Source organism: Ictidomys tridecemlineatus, chromosome 7 (assembly GCF_052094955.1).
Source record: "Ictidomys tridecemlineatus isolate mIctTri1 chromosome 7, mIctTri1.hap1, whole genome shotgun sequence".
Taxonomy (NCBI): Eukaryota; Metazoa; Chordata; class Mammalia; order Rodentia; family Sciuridae; genus Ictidomys; species Ictidomys tridecemlineatus.
The window spans coordinates 144612556-144624583 of NC_135483.1; the positions used below are offsets into that span (position 1 = coordinate 144612556).

A 12028-nucleotide genomic window follows, 5' to 3' on the forward strand; every position below is an offset into this window, starting at 1 on the left:
CCATAGAATAAACATGTGAGGAATAAGTAAAATGCTTCTTAAAAATGCCTTCTTTGTCTCGGGCACTGAACATGGTCCTGTGAAAACATAAAAATGTTTGCACATGGTCTCTTCTCTCAAACAGAATAGGCTCTCATTAAGTAGGGGATCACAAGACATCTAGAAAAAACAAAGCAAAACACGACAAGTGTCACAAGAAAGGCAAGAAAAATTGCTGCTGGGTTTCAAAAAATTGAGACTTGTTCTTTAAAAACTATTATCTTCTCTTTCACTCTTTCATTTACTTTGTAATTTGAAATTAAATCCTCCATCAAACACTTATTAATTATGTAACCTCAGACAATTTACCTAAGTCTCAATTTCCTCAGTTGTAAAATGAAGATGATAATATTTACCTCACAGGCTGCCGTGAAGATTAAGAGAGATCATGCAAAGGGCCCAGTATGTAGAAAAGACAGCAAATAGTGCTGGGGATATTATTCAAGATGTGTCCCACTGCTTTCTCAGACCTGCTCCACTGTACTTCAGGTTTTATTATTTAGCATCTCATATTTCACCTGTTGGGAAGATATTTTAGAGTAGGAGTCTTATTCACATATGGTAAGTAGCTTGTTTTCAAATTATGACACAATATACTCAGTTCCTTCCAATATTGTTTGTAAAGTAGTATTTGGAAGGACTAAGCTTTAGTTTGGGTCTTCTTGAAGTTTTAAGGACCCGAGGACAGAAATTATAGCTCATATTCTGCAGTTAGCCAAAGACTTTTGTTGAATTTGAATTGAAGAACTTGAAAATTTCTGATTTAATTATTCAGCACATATTCATTGAGTTTCTGGATTGACTCTGTTGCTGTATCCATCTCTCCTTCCACAAACCTCCATCTACAATGGAAGTGTCAGGACCAAAGGAAAGTACTAACCAACCAACTGCAGCAAGATAGGATGCAAATGACCAGACTTCGGTATTAATCTTAGTGCCCAGGTCAGATTCAAAGACCAAACACCATTCCTATGACTCACCCAACAAATGAAGCCAAGACTGTTGTGCACCATGTAAATAATGGACCCAGGAATATATGGTGGTCAGTAATCTGAGTTGCAAAATGAAACACATACAACTGAGTAATTTTGTACAAATTAATTATTTTTAAACTCCTGATTCTTCAACCATTTCATAAGACAATGCATATAAAATAACACAGTGAGAACTCAGTGCATAGATATTTCTATTATCATTTTGAGAATACATTAGGTTAAGGATACCTGTTTGGGAGGGAGGTTTTTGCATTTTTCTTACTCAGATGAATGCTTAGTCCATTCTCATGTTAGAATGCAATCTAGTCTTTCTCCACACACTGCAGAAGAAGGGGACCCTTGTGAAACACATTAGGGGAAAAAAAGGATCAATAGAACTTAGAGAACTTAACCAAATCGACTCAGATAGACATTCTATATTCTTCCTAAAATCACCAGTACTGCCCTCAGTACAGACATCTATGGGTCTCTCTGTTTTATAATGCAAAAATCTGAATATGAAAATATTAACAAGAAAGAAAGGAAGGAAGAAAGAAAGAGACATCTGTAGTCTCAATTAGAAACGAGCCATGAGAGTTGTTTGGCTCTGCATTTAGGAAAAATCTCAAAATAGCTTTGAGCAATTTTTCCAATATTCAGTTACAAAGACAAAAAGTTAAAAATGTATATATACAAGAGACAGATTCCAACCTGGGATCACAGACTGAATCACAGACTTGTAGCACACTACTAGGAAAGATTGTTCATACATCATTTAAATATCTTTGGAATGACACAATTATTTTATATTAAGAATTTGGTGTTAAAGGCATTTTATTTGTTAATTTTACTAATGAAAATTATGCCACAAGTTCTGTAACCTGTTTAGTGGCTGCTTCACTTTTAATACTCAGAACCTCTAAAACAAGAAGGCACCTGGGCCATTCTCTTTACTTCTGAGGATTACACCCTTTCTAACTTACTCATCTGGTTAATGCTTGATTTTGAACAATAGAAGGAAACTATCCTCTTTTCATATTAAATATATTTATTTTACTTTCACATCCCATTTAAGAAGAGAAGCCATAAACAAGAATATATTGGTTAAGAGCCAGTTTTTAATTATGTCCAATGGAAGAATTCCGTGGGAGTTGTGTAGGGCGATGTCACTGATGTACATCAAGAGGAATTCAGATTTTATATTATTTGTTCTAAACCAGAACATTTTACTTATTATTCATAATACATGTTGAAAGCAGACACCAAAATGGCTCATTTGGAGCCTTTCTGTGCTTGCCGGCTAATGCACATTAACGCCAGTACACATTCTGTATTACAGATCCATAAAATGCATTTGCATAATATTGAAATTATAATCCCAAATGTGTACTAAAAACCTTTATGAAAAATTGTTACTGCTCAGCTACTATACAGTGGCTAATTTTTAATCTTCAGCCTCTCAGCTGCGAGTAAAGACGGGGTATTCTTTAAATAAAAGTCTCGGGAGTGAGAGCCTGAAGCCCCCTCTCCCCTCTTTTAAGCAACCTCTTTTTAGGAGGGTAATATAATATCCAAAGTGTGAAGCAGTTGCCTTCACAGTGACCCTGGCATTTTGTGAACATCTGGCTTGATTTTTTTAAAAATATTTTTTTAGATGTTGATGAACCTTTATTTTATTCATTTATTTATATAGAGTTCTGAGGATTAAACACAGTGCCTCACGCATGCTAGGCAAGTGCTCTACCACTGAGCCACACCCCAGCCCATCTGGCTTGATTTTTAAGGTGAGGGGAGAGTACCTCTAGTTTCTCTGCCTTCTATCAGTAGTGGGAGATATGGTCACCCATTGCCTAGGGAAGTCCACCCCCTAGTCTGTGAAGAGCCTTCTGAAGAAGAATCAAAGTGGCTGGGGTGGCAAATATTTTAATAGAGAATACCACTGGCCCTGGTCATGTATATGTTTTGTGCTGTGGTGGAGCTGAACAAATTATAGAGATGAACCCTCACAATAATTCAGTGAAGTAGCTATCTGTCCAATTTTTTAATATTTGTTTTTGTAATTGTAGGTGGACACAATAACCTTTATTTTATTTGTATGTGGTGCTGAGGCTCAAACCTGGTGCCTCACGCATACTATGCGAGCTGTCAACTGCTGAGCCACAACCCTAGCCCCTATCTGTCCCTTTTGATGACACAGGGTCTCAAAGAATTTCAGCACTTTACCAAGTCTCTCATCTTCCCAATGTTGACCCATATCTATGACCCACCCCGTCTAATTGCTGTATACAACAACAGTGTCGATACACATTTGATTCTTCAAAAGATTTCACAACTGTGTTCTCAGACAATTTTCAGAGTTCTAGATGAGACTTTCCAGAATGAGCATCATAGAACTATGTTTGTACCAAGCCTTTTGGGGGTACACTTTTATACGGGGAATGCTGTGGACAGGCTGAATTCTCACCTTGTTCCAGTGGGGCTTTGCACTTTCTCTGTGGAACTAGTCATCTCTTGGCCATTGCTCCTCTTGCCTCTGCCATGGTCCCAGGCAGACCTGCTGAGCAACCTCAGGCCATTCTGCTCCACCAAATTGTGAAGTAAGGAAATGTTCTCTGGTGTTCTTCCACAGACTCTACCTCCTTTTTCCTCTTTTCTGAAAGCTATGCTACAGGAAAGAGGTAAGAAAACCCAAGTCAAAAAGTCCTGTTTTGTCAGGAACCATCTTATACTAGTGGTTCCTGACAAAAGCCGGGAAGAACCAGAGATAAGACAAATAAATCCTCTACTTCAGTTTGGGAATTTGAATCTGGAAAAGAGTTTTCTTATTTAGTCATTTATTTAATTTTAATTTATTTGATTTTGGTAGGTATTACATACACAGTACAAATTCAGACAGTATCATAGTTCAAATGTTATCTTTTATACCTTGCAAAGTATTTCTTTTTTCTATTCCTTTTTAAAAAATCAATAGCATGTTAAACATGTTATTCTGCACCTCTTTTTTTCCACTTTTATAGGGACAAGTAGAACTGCCTCCTTCCTTTAACAAAGATATGCCATAGCTTATTTAATCAATCTTCTTTTGATAGATATTTTCAGGCATTTGCTATCCCAAACATTGCTGCTAAACTAAATCATGGGTTATTTTTGAAATGTGTAAATAGATCTATGAGATAAAGCTCTGGGAATGTAATCGTAAGATTGCAGAATATATACACGTTTCATTTTGGTAGATTTTGAGAAATTGTCCACCATAAAGATTCCTTCAATTTACACTCCTCCTTCCACCCATTAGCGTCAGTGCACAGGGCCTGCTTGGCTTAACATTTTAGATCAAGAAGTTCTAGGAAGCAATGGCTAAGACTTGAGAGAAGCTGGATTTAGGGGAAAGTTGGACAGAAACCCAGGTTGGTGGACATCTTCTGGACATCTAACCTGTACCCAGGTGACAGAAGAGAAGGACTGGGAAAGTCTTGATGAGCCCATTCAATGCATTTCAAAGGACCCTGAAATAAACCCAAACATATGGGTCTCCTGACTGCTGCTAAAAATCTCCAGGAGGTAAATTCCACAGCTTTCTTGGGTAAACTATTTGGGCTTCTCAAAACCCCTCTGAAAGTCAAGACGTTTTTCCTTATGTCTAATATAAATCTTTCCTGCATACATCCACTTGTGAAAAACGTGTGCTAACATTCCCCCAAAGCGATGCAAGTTCAACTATCTACACACCACAATGCCATAATTTCATAGCTAAAGTATGTATCTTCCTTTTTTAATAGCACACATCTCTTAAGTCATTTTAGAAACCTTTGATACTTCACAGAAGATGGCATGAGCCCTTTTATTTCACCCTGCATTTAATTTAGCAATGGGTTTTACAGAGACTGTGTGTGTGTGTGTGTGTGTGTGTGTGTACTTGAAAATGTTGTAGTGCTTTCTTTCTTTGTTTATATTATAATCATAGAATTATGATACTTTCTCATTAAATACTGATTAATGTATAGCTTTCTTAACAATTTGTCCAGTATTACTTTTGCTATAAGAGACAAAGGCTCTGTAAGTGACAGGCTTGTAGGTAATTTCTGAGTGTATCTTTCTCCTGCTGTTGAGCTACAATAACTATTTTAGGAACATTTGGCATCCAAAAAATCCCAGCATTGTGCAAATTAAAACATCTGCTTATACTTTGACACCCTCATTCTTCAAAGGTTAGTTGGATTTGTGGTTGCTTTGTTCACAAGACTGCTCTTAGGGCCCAAGGATGCACATTTAATTATTGGGAAGATGTGTTTGACAGAGCTGTGGGGGAAAAAAATTACCCTTCATATTCAGACCAGCATTAACATTTTTATAGAACAAGATTGCCTGAGAGTCAAAGAAGGGGGGAAAACTGCAGGAAAATAAATATGAATCTATTTGGTCACTAAACTTCTCCTACTGATTTACAAGACTCCAACCAATGACTCTTTGCTGTTCCCTGGAACTCATCAGCTTGCTGTTAAACTGGCATTTCTGATTTCTGCTGAGGTTAAAGACAGCAAAGTAAACTCTGCTTCCAACAATAAATAACAGAGGGAGTTATTCTTTTCATTCAAACAGGCTTTAGATCACAGCAGACAGCTACAACCAGGTGCATTTAGCTACATTCGTCATTGCCATGAATGCAAAACATGTAAAGAATCTGCTGCAAACGGGTCTATAGCCAACCTTTTTCTGCCTTAAATATTTTTCCATCCTCGGTTGTGGCTGAGCTATTGTCACCCATCACCATCACCATAAGGAAGAGCCAAGGTGCCCGTGGTAATGCCAGTATCCCCTGATTGGTTTGTTTATTTATGCAGGTCCTCAGTGCCAGGTAGCAGATTGTGCCCTGGAAGGTTTTCTGTGTCTGGAGCCAAAGACTGGTAATCTTCTTGCTGGGCAATGCCGAGATAACACATGTCAAGAGGCAGCAGTGGCTAGTGAGCCAACTCATCACTCCCTTAGTCCCACTACCCTGCCTCTCCCCTCTCCTTGCAGTCTCACTGCCATTCCACAGGCAAATGGACCTCAGCTGCTGTAGGTCAGGGAGGAAAAGACTGGAGAGGGATACGTAGAAGGAACAGCAACAGGGATTTGGTGAGGCAGGGACCACAGGTGAACAAGGACTCTTATGCAAACACACAGCTGTGTATGAGTTATTTGCATACCAAGGGACCCTTTGTTAAAGTGGCTTGCCCAGCTGTGTGGGCGCTTGGGAGGGGGGGATGCTCTGAAGCAGGAGATGAATTCTCAGAGAGAACAGAGTACCTTCCTATCTAATTTGTGCACAAGTTGAGGGAAGGCACTCTCATCAGGGACCTGCGGCCGAAAAGCCACGTGGTTCTAAGATTTATTTTCCTTCTGCCGAGTATATTATTTCCAAACTCGCCTTTTCAAGATCTTGCAAATTCCCTTGAAAGATGATTTAACAATTTAACGAAAACAACAGCAAAAAGCCGTGTTGATGAAGGACAGAAGTAAGGCTGGGTTTGAAGTGAGTGACGAACCTCGTAATGAGGTGTGCAGCTTTGTATATTAAGCGGTTTCTCTGCGGTACTTTTCCAGATGTGATGGAATACATTTATTTTTGTGCTCATCTGAACTGAAATAATACAAATGAGATACTAAAATGATATCATTACGTGCAGAAGTAGGCAAAGAATTTAGAATCCCAATTCTATAAGTTAACAGCTGTGCATGAAGCAATTCGGAACTGCTTGGAATCTGCAGGTTGCCTAGGAACCTGTCTAGTTCATATGGACCGACCATGATCTACGTGTGAGTCCTGCATGTTGATAGTTCAAGGCTACTTTATTTCAGGCAAAAATAAATAGCTGGTAGTAAGAAGTCTGTCTCCACTGCAGCATGGCTGAATACAGCCACTGCAGTCGTGCAATAAAACGGGATGAGTTTAAAACTACCAGATGGTACCCTGTACAGTGCCTGAAATAAAATAGAGAATTAGGGTGCCCCAAGGTGTGCACAGGAAAGGCAATTACATGAAATAAATGGGCCTCGGGCCTACAGGATGCTCAAGTATGCTACACAGGAGACATATAGTACATCTGGTGAACAGATTTTATCACACACTGGAAAGCCATAAAGCACGCCGTTGAATATCGGATCCCCGTCTCACAATGACATTTTACCTGTGTTGGTATTCAGTGCTGTTTATTTTAAAAGGTGCTGTAATCTCAATGATGTGTTTTAAAAGCCTCCTTAACATTGTTTTCTACTATGTCCCATTTTGCGGGGGGCAGATTGATAAGACACAAGGAGAGCCTGTGGACAAATAGCCACCGCGGTCGAACGAGATCATGTTTTTATTTCGTTTATCTCATAGCTGATGTGATTTGAGTAATAGGATTATACTTGTCAGCACTCCCCATTTGGGAGAATGCCAACATATTTTTAATGCTAGTTCCCACATCTTTGCAGATTCACCAGTTTTCCTCCCCACACCCCCCACTCCTTCCTAATGTTCAAAGAAAAAGCAATTTTCAGTGGTGGGGGTTTGTGAGGAGGATTCGTTGGCATGGAGCCCTTTCTTGATTCTTCCCCCACAGACGCAAATCTGCTTTCTGTTTGAAAATAGTGTGTGCTCCTTTCTGTTGCAAAAAAAAAAAAGACTGAGGAACACATAACATTCATTATTGTTTTAAGAGTTGCTATAATAAAATCCTCTCAGTACTTAAAGATAGTTTTAGTGTCCCTTCTAGGATACATCCTCGCTTTCATAATTGGGTAATTGCATCCCCTCCCCCACCAATAAATATTTTCACCCAATTAAGTTTAAAACTATAATAAATTTTAAAGAATTATCGTCTAAAAATTCATACCCTAGAACCAGTATTAAGTATGAATATTTATCTTCAGCCGCTGAGCAGTGCAGCCTGTTTACACGCTCTGCTCCCATACCTCCTGCACAGTGGCCTAGCTCCCAGAGCTGCCTCTGGCAGTGTGGCTGTCCCGGGAGCCAGGAAAGATCAGTGCCCTTCACGGCCTGGATGGTTTTCAGACTCCAGTCCTTCACCTCCATGTTCCTGCCCTTCTTTGTTTCCGGACAGCGTTCTGTTCCCCTTCGTTCAGTCACCCTTCACTTACTCATTCACCTGTTCTTTCCTCCATCCTCGTTCCTCATGGTTAAGGCCAGTTGTGGGGAACCACACACAATGAACTAGGTGGCCGTCCACACCCGGATACCTTCTGTTCCTTCCCCTATGCTGCACAAACCAAAGCGTCCACATGAATCTGTCAGGCATTGATTACAGGCTGAGCCCTCTGCTGCACAAGAGCAGACAGTCTCCATGCTCAAGGGCAGCTAAATGGCATGAGGCACTATCCCTACCACCCAGATGTGTGGTAGATGCAGAGCAGCACTCCAAGACAATCCTTGAGTTCACATCTCAAACTCCTTCCCACTAGAGACACCAAACCTCTGGTTCCCTTCTGTTGAAATAGAAACTCAATCACAACCCCAAGGCCAGTAGCTTTTGATAACAGCAACACGTGGAATAGGGGAGCCAGGAGAGAGGACACAGGGGTATCACTGGCAAAGCTAAGGTCATGGTTTGGACAGAGGAAAAAACCATGGCGGGAGTGAGAGAGAGAAATGGAGAATTGACTACCAGGGTTCACATAGGACCACAAGGAGGGCATGAGTATCCTGGCTGGCAGGTGAGGGGAGAATGGAGCCTGACTTGAAGGCACTGCCCAGCACCCACCTGGTCTTCCTACCTCCAGGGCTTGCTCAGGTCTGTTTCCTCCTTTCAGCCACTCTGTCCCCTCCTCCTAAACCAGCCATTCTACCAGACTGTCCCAAAGCCCAGGCACATTCTTCCCTAGTCACCTCCTTCGCCTCTGCCGTCAAGCAGAGGTTAAAACCACCTCATTCCCAGCATACCCCGCAGTGCTGGGTGCCCAAGCAAGTGTATTTCAAAGAACATACAGTGGGGAACAGTACTTAAAACAAAAAGCCATCACATGGAACCTGCAGTTAACATGGTTTTGGGTGCCAAGCTCTGCTAATAAAGAGAATGTCAATGATGACATCAAGCTAGTAGAAAAATGATCGTATATTTAAAAAAACAAAACTTTAACTTCAACAATCTATATAAATTTCAAGAATTTTTGAGATCATCCATAGGGAGTTGTTTTAAAAAATTCAGGCTCGTGGGAGCTGAAAAATATCAGAACCTAGTAACCTTGGCTCTTAAAGCCTTTCTGATAGATGGGGGCTTTAGAGGTGGCCATCAGTTTATGAAAAAGAAAGACCCTAAAATTTCAGGTTTAATGTTAGAGCTAGAGCTAAACCAACCTGGCAGTTGGTTTGTATCTTACACAGAACCAATTCAGATGAGGGTAACAAAAGTTCACGTTTAATTCACTCTAAAATATTTCTGACAATGTTAATTGATTTCAAAGATTTCATCTGAAGAAATAAGAGGACTACATTCAAGAAAAGAAGAGGAGGACAGGGAAGAATTGGCAGAAATTCTCTTTCATGTAGAGATTCAATTTTTACTGTTCTCAGATTTTTCATCAGTCCTTAATAAGCAGTGAGCAGAAGCTGCAGGCAAGGGCAGTGAGAGATGCTGGTCCCTCTCTTTTCAGGAACCTATGCAGGAGAAGGGTGTAAAGAAAGCTTGCGACATGAAGCATTTATGCTCATTTCAATGCTGTCTCTCCAAGGGTAGGTTTGGCTACAGGTGGCTGCTTGCTGGCCAATGTCAGTTGGTGTGTCACCGGCCCTGAGGGTGGAGTTTTCTGGAAGAAGGAATCAAACCAGAATTAGCCAAGGTTCCAAGATGCCTCTCATAGATGGAAGTAGCGTGAGCAGGTGTGGAGAAAGGTCGTTTCCATGGCAGCCGTCACTAGGCGCTCTGCCAGGGAGGCTGTTTGGTACTTAGCAGACTGGTTGCAAGATATCAGCAGTTCCAAACTATAAGCCCTGCTCTTCAATGTCAACAATTTATCCTGAGCTCAAAAATCTTTGCATTTGCACCCTCCCTCACCCATATGTTGAGACTGCAGCTCCTTAGAGCCCTGCTATAAGCCACCATCCATGAGCAGAGAAAAATCAGAGAGCAAGACATTATAGTATACAATGAGAGAGACAGGGAATCTAACTCCTGCTCTTGTTTTCTAGCTGAATAAATTGAGGCAAATTATTTCATCCCTTAAGCCTCAGTTTTCCATTCTGTAAAGTAGGCATGAAACTATTACTCTTGTCCTCATAAAACTATAATGAAGAATAAATGAGATAATCCACATAAAAGTACAAAGCCAGGCTCTTAGCAAGAAACCAACGATGTTTAGCTGTTGTTGCAAATAATAACTGTAAATAAAGATGAATGGAGTAGAAATGCAGAGAAAAGCAGAGAGAAATGAGGCTCTTTGGGGAGTATTATTCAAAAGCATCAGAGGTGTATAAGAGAAAACAAGACATAGTGGGATGGTGGGCATGCATGTGATGAAGAATAGAATTAGACTGGGCCAGCTCTCCAGCTAATGTTGCAGGATTTTCTATCATTTAGGAGTATTATCCAAGGGGTGAGAGCCCTTTGGGATAAACCTAGACAAGTGGTGGAAAAGCAAATCAGAAACCTTTCTAGAAGCTGGCGTAGTGGCAATAAGTCCTAAGTATCCCAAGCAACCAACCCAGAAGTTGTTGAATGTGGTGAGAGGTGGGCCTTGGCCGTCAGTGTACCTGCAGATGTAAAGACAGGGCAAGTGAGGAGGCAGCTCCTAGATGTCAGTGTTCACGATTGGGAAAGAAACTGGAGTCAGAACAACTCCAGGTTGGAATCCCAGGGATGTTGCCAATGTCTTTTGAAGGGCCTTAGAGCCTAGAGGAGCTACAGTCTCAACATGTGGGCGAGGGAGAGTACAAATGCAAAGGTTTTTCAGCTCAGAATAAATTGTTGACATTGAAGAGCAGGAGAAACCTATTTAGAAGTCTGAATGAATGTAAATGACATCAGATGTTGGCATTCAATTATTTTTAAGGTGACAGTAAAACTACATTTCGAGATGTAGGGAAAATAAGAAATGTAGCAAAAATATGAGACTTTAATTGACCTAGAGATAGTTTCAAAATGTTCTGAAGATAAAAAAGGATTGGAAAAATATCTGATGTGTCAGAACTCACCAGCAGTGATGCAATGCAAAGCAGAAAGGAAACCAGGTTGTAGAACTATTTCCACACCAATCTCATGAACTCACAGGAGCTGCGATTTGAAAGACCCAGAGACACCAACACAGTCTCTGTGATGCTAACTTCTCAGTACTGACTAAGAGTCTGATAAGGAACAGAACTTTGCAGGGTATAGATAAAAGAGAACTGGGACGACAGAAGAAAGAAGTACATGAGAACCCTCACAAATGAAAACTCCACAGATGCAGATCATATCTTTGTAACACCATCTTGCAGGATACCTCTGCCTTTTCACCACCCTTTACCACCTTACAGTCTTGAATTCTGAGTTTTGTATCTTTGACCCTCTTAATTCCCCTTTATCAAATGTGAGTAGCCAAATCCACTTACCTGTGCACACATAGCCATTCGTTCAATGTATACTTAATATGTAGCAACAACATAGAGGATATCAGTTCTGCACTCCGAGAGCTTACAGCATGGGGAAAGGCATGTGTTCACAGAAAAATTAATAGAACACAAAGCAGGAGATCAGTATTATGAATTCTGGAAAGACAGTGCTTTGAGGATGTGACATTGGAGGCAAAAATTGTGAATTCTCTTTGGGTGGACTGAAGGGGTTCATGGGGGTTTAGGATTTCAACAGTGAGGGGGATGCGAGTGGATGTTTTAAGTTGAGAGCAATGGGAATGAGCTGAGATGTTTTGAAGAAATAACAGGAAATCTGGTGGCAGGGAGGACAGGAGAGTGGAAGACACACTTCCAATCATGGAGGGCCTGGTTTGACAGGCGATCAGTTCTATATATACCAAAGATATTGCTCTTAGCAATGTGGCAC

The 12028-nt window shown here is 40.6% G+C and overlaps 1 long non-coding RNA gene across 4 annotated transcripts in view; it reads left to right on the top strand.

Annotated features, from left to right (window-relative positions):
- Positions 1–12028, top strand: part of LOC120893064 (uncharacterized) — a 172710-nt gene that overhangs the window by 117053 nt on the left and 43629 nt on the right. The gene's annotated exons all lie outside the window — the stretch shown is intronic.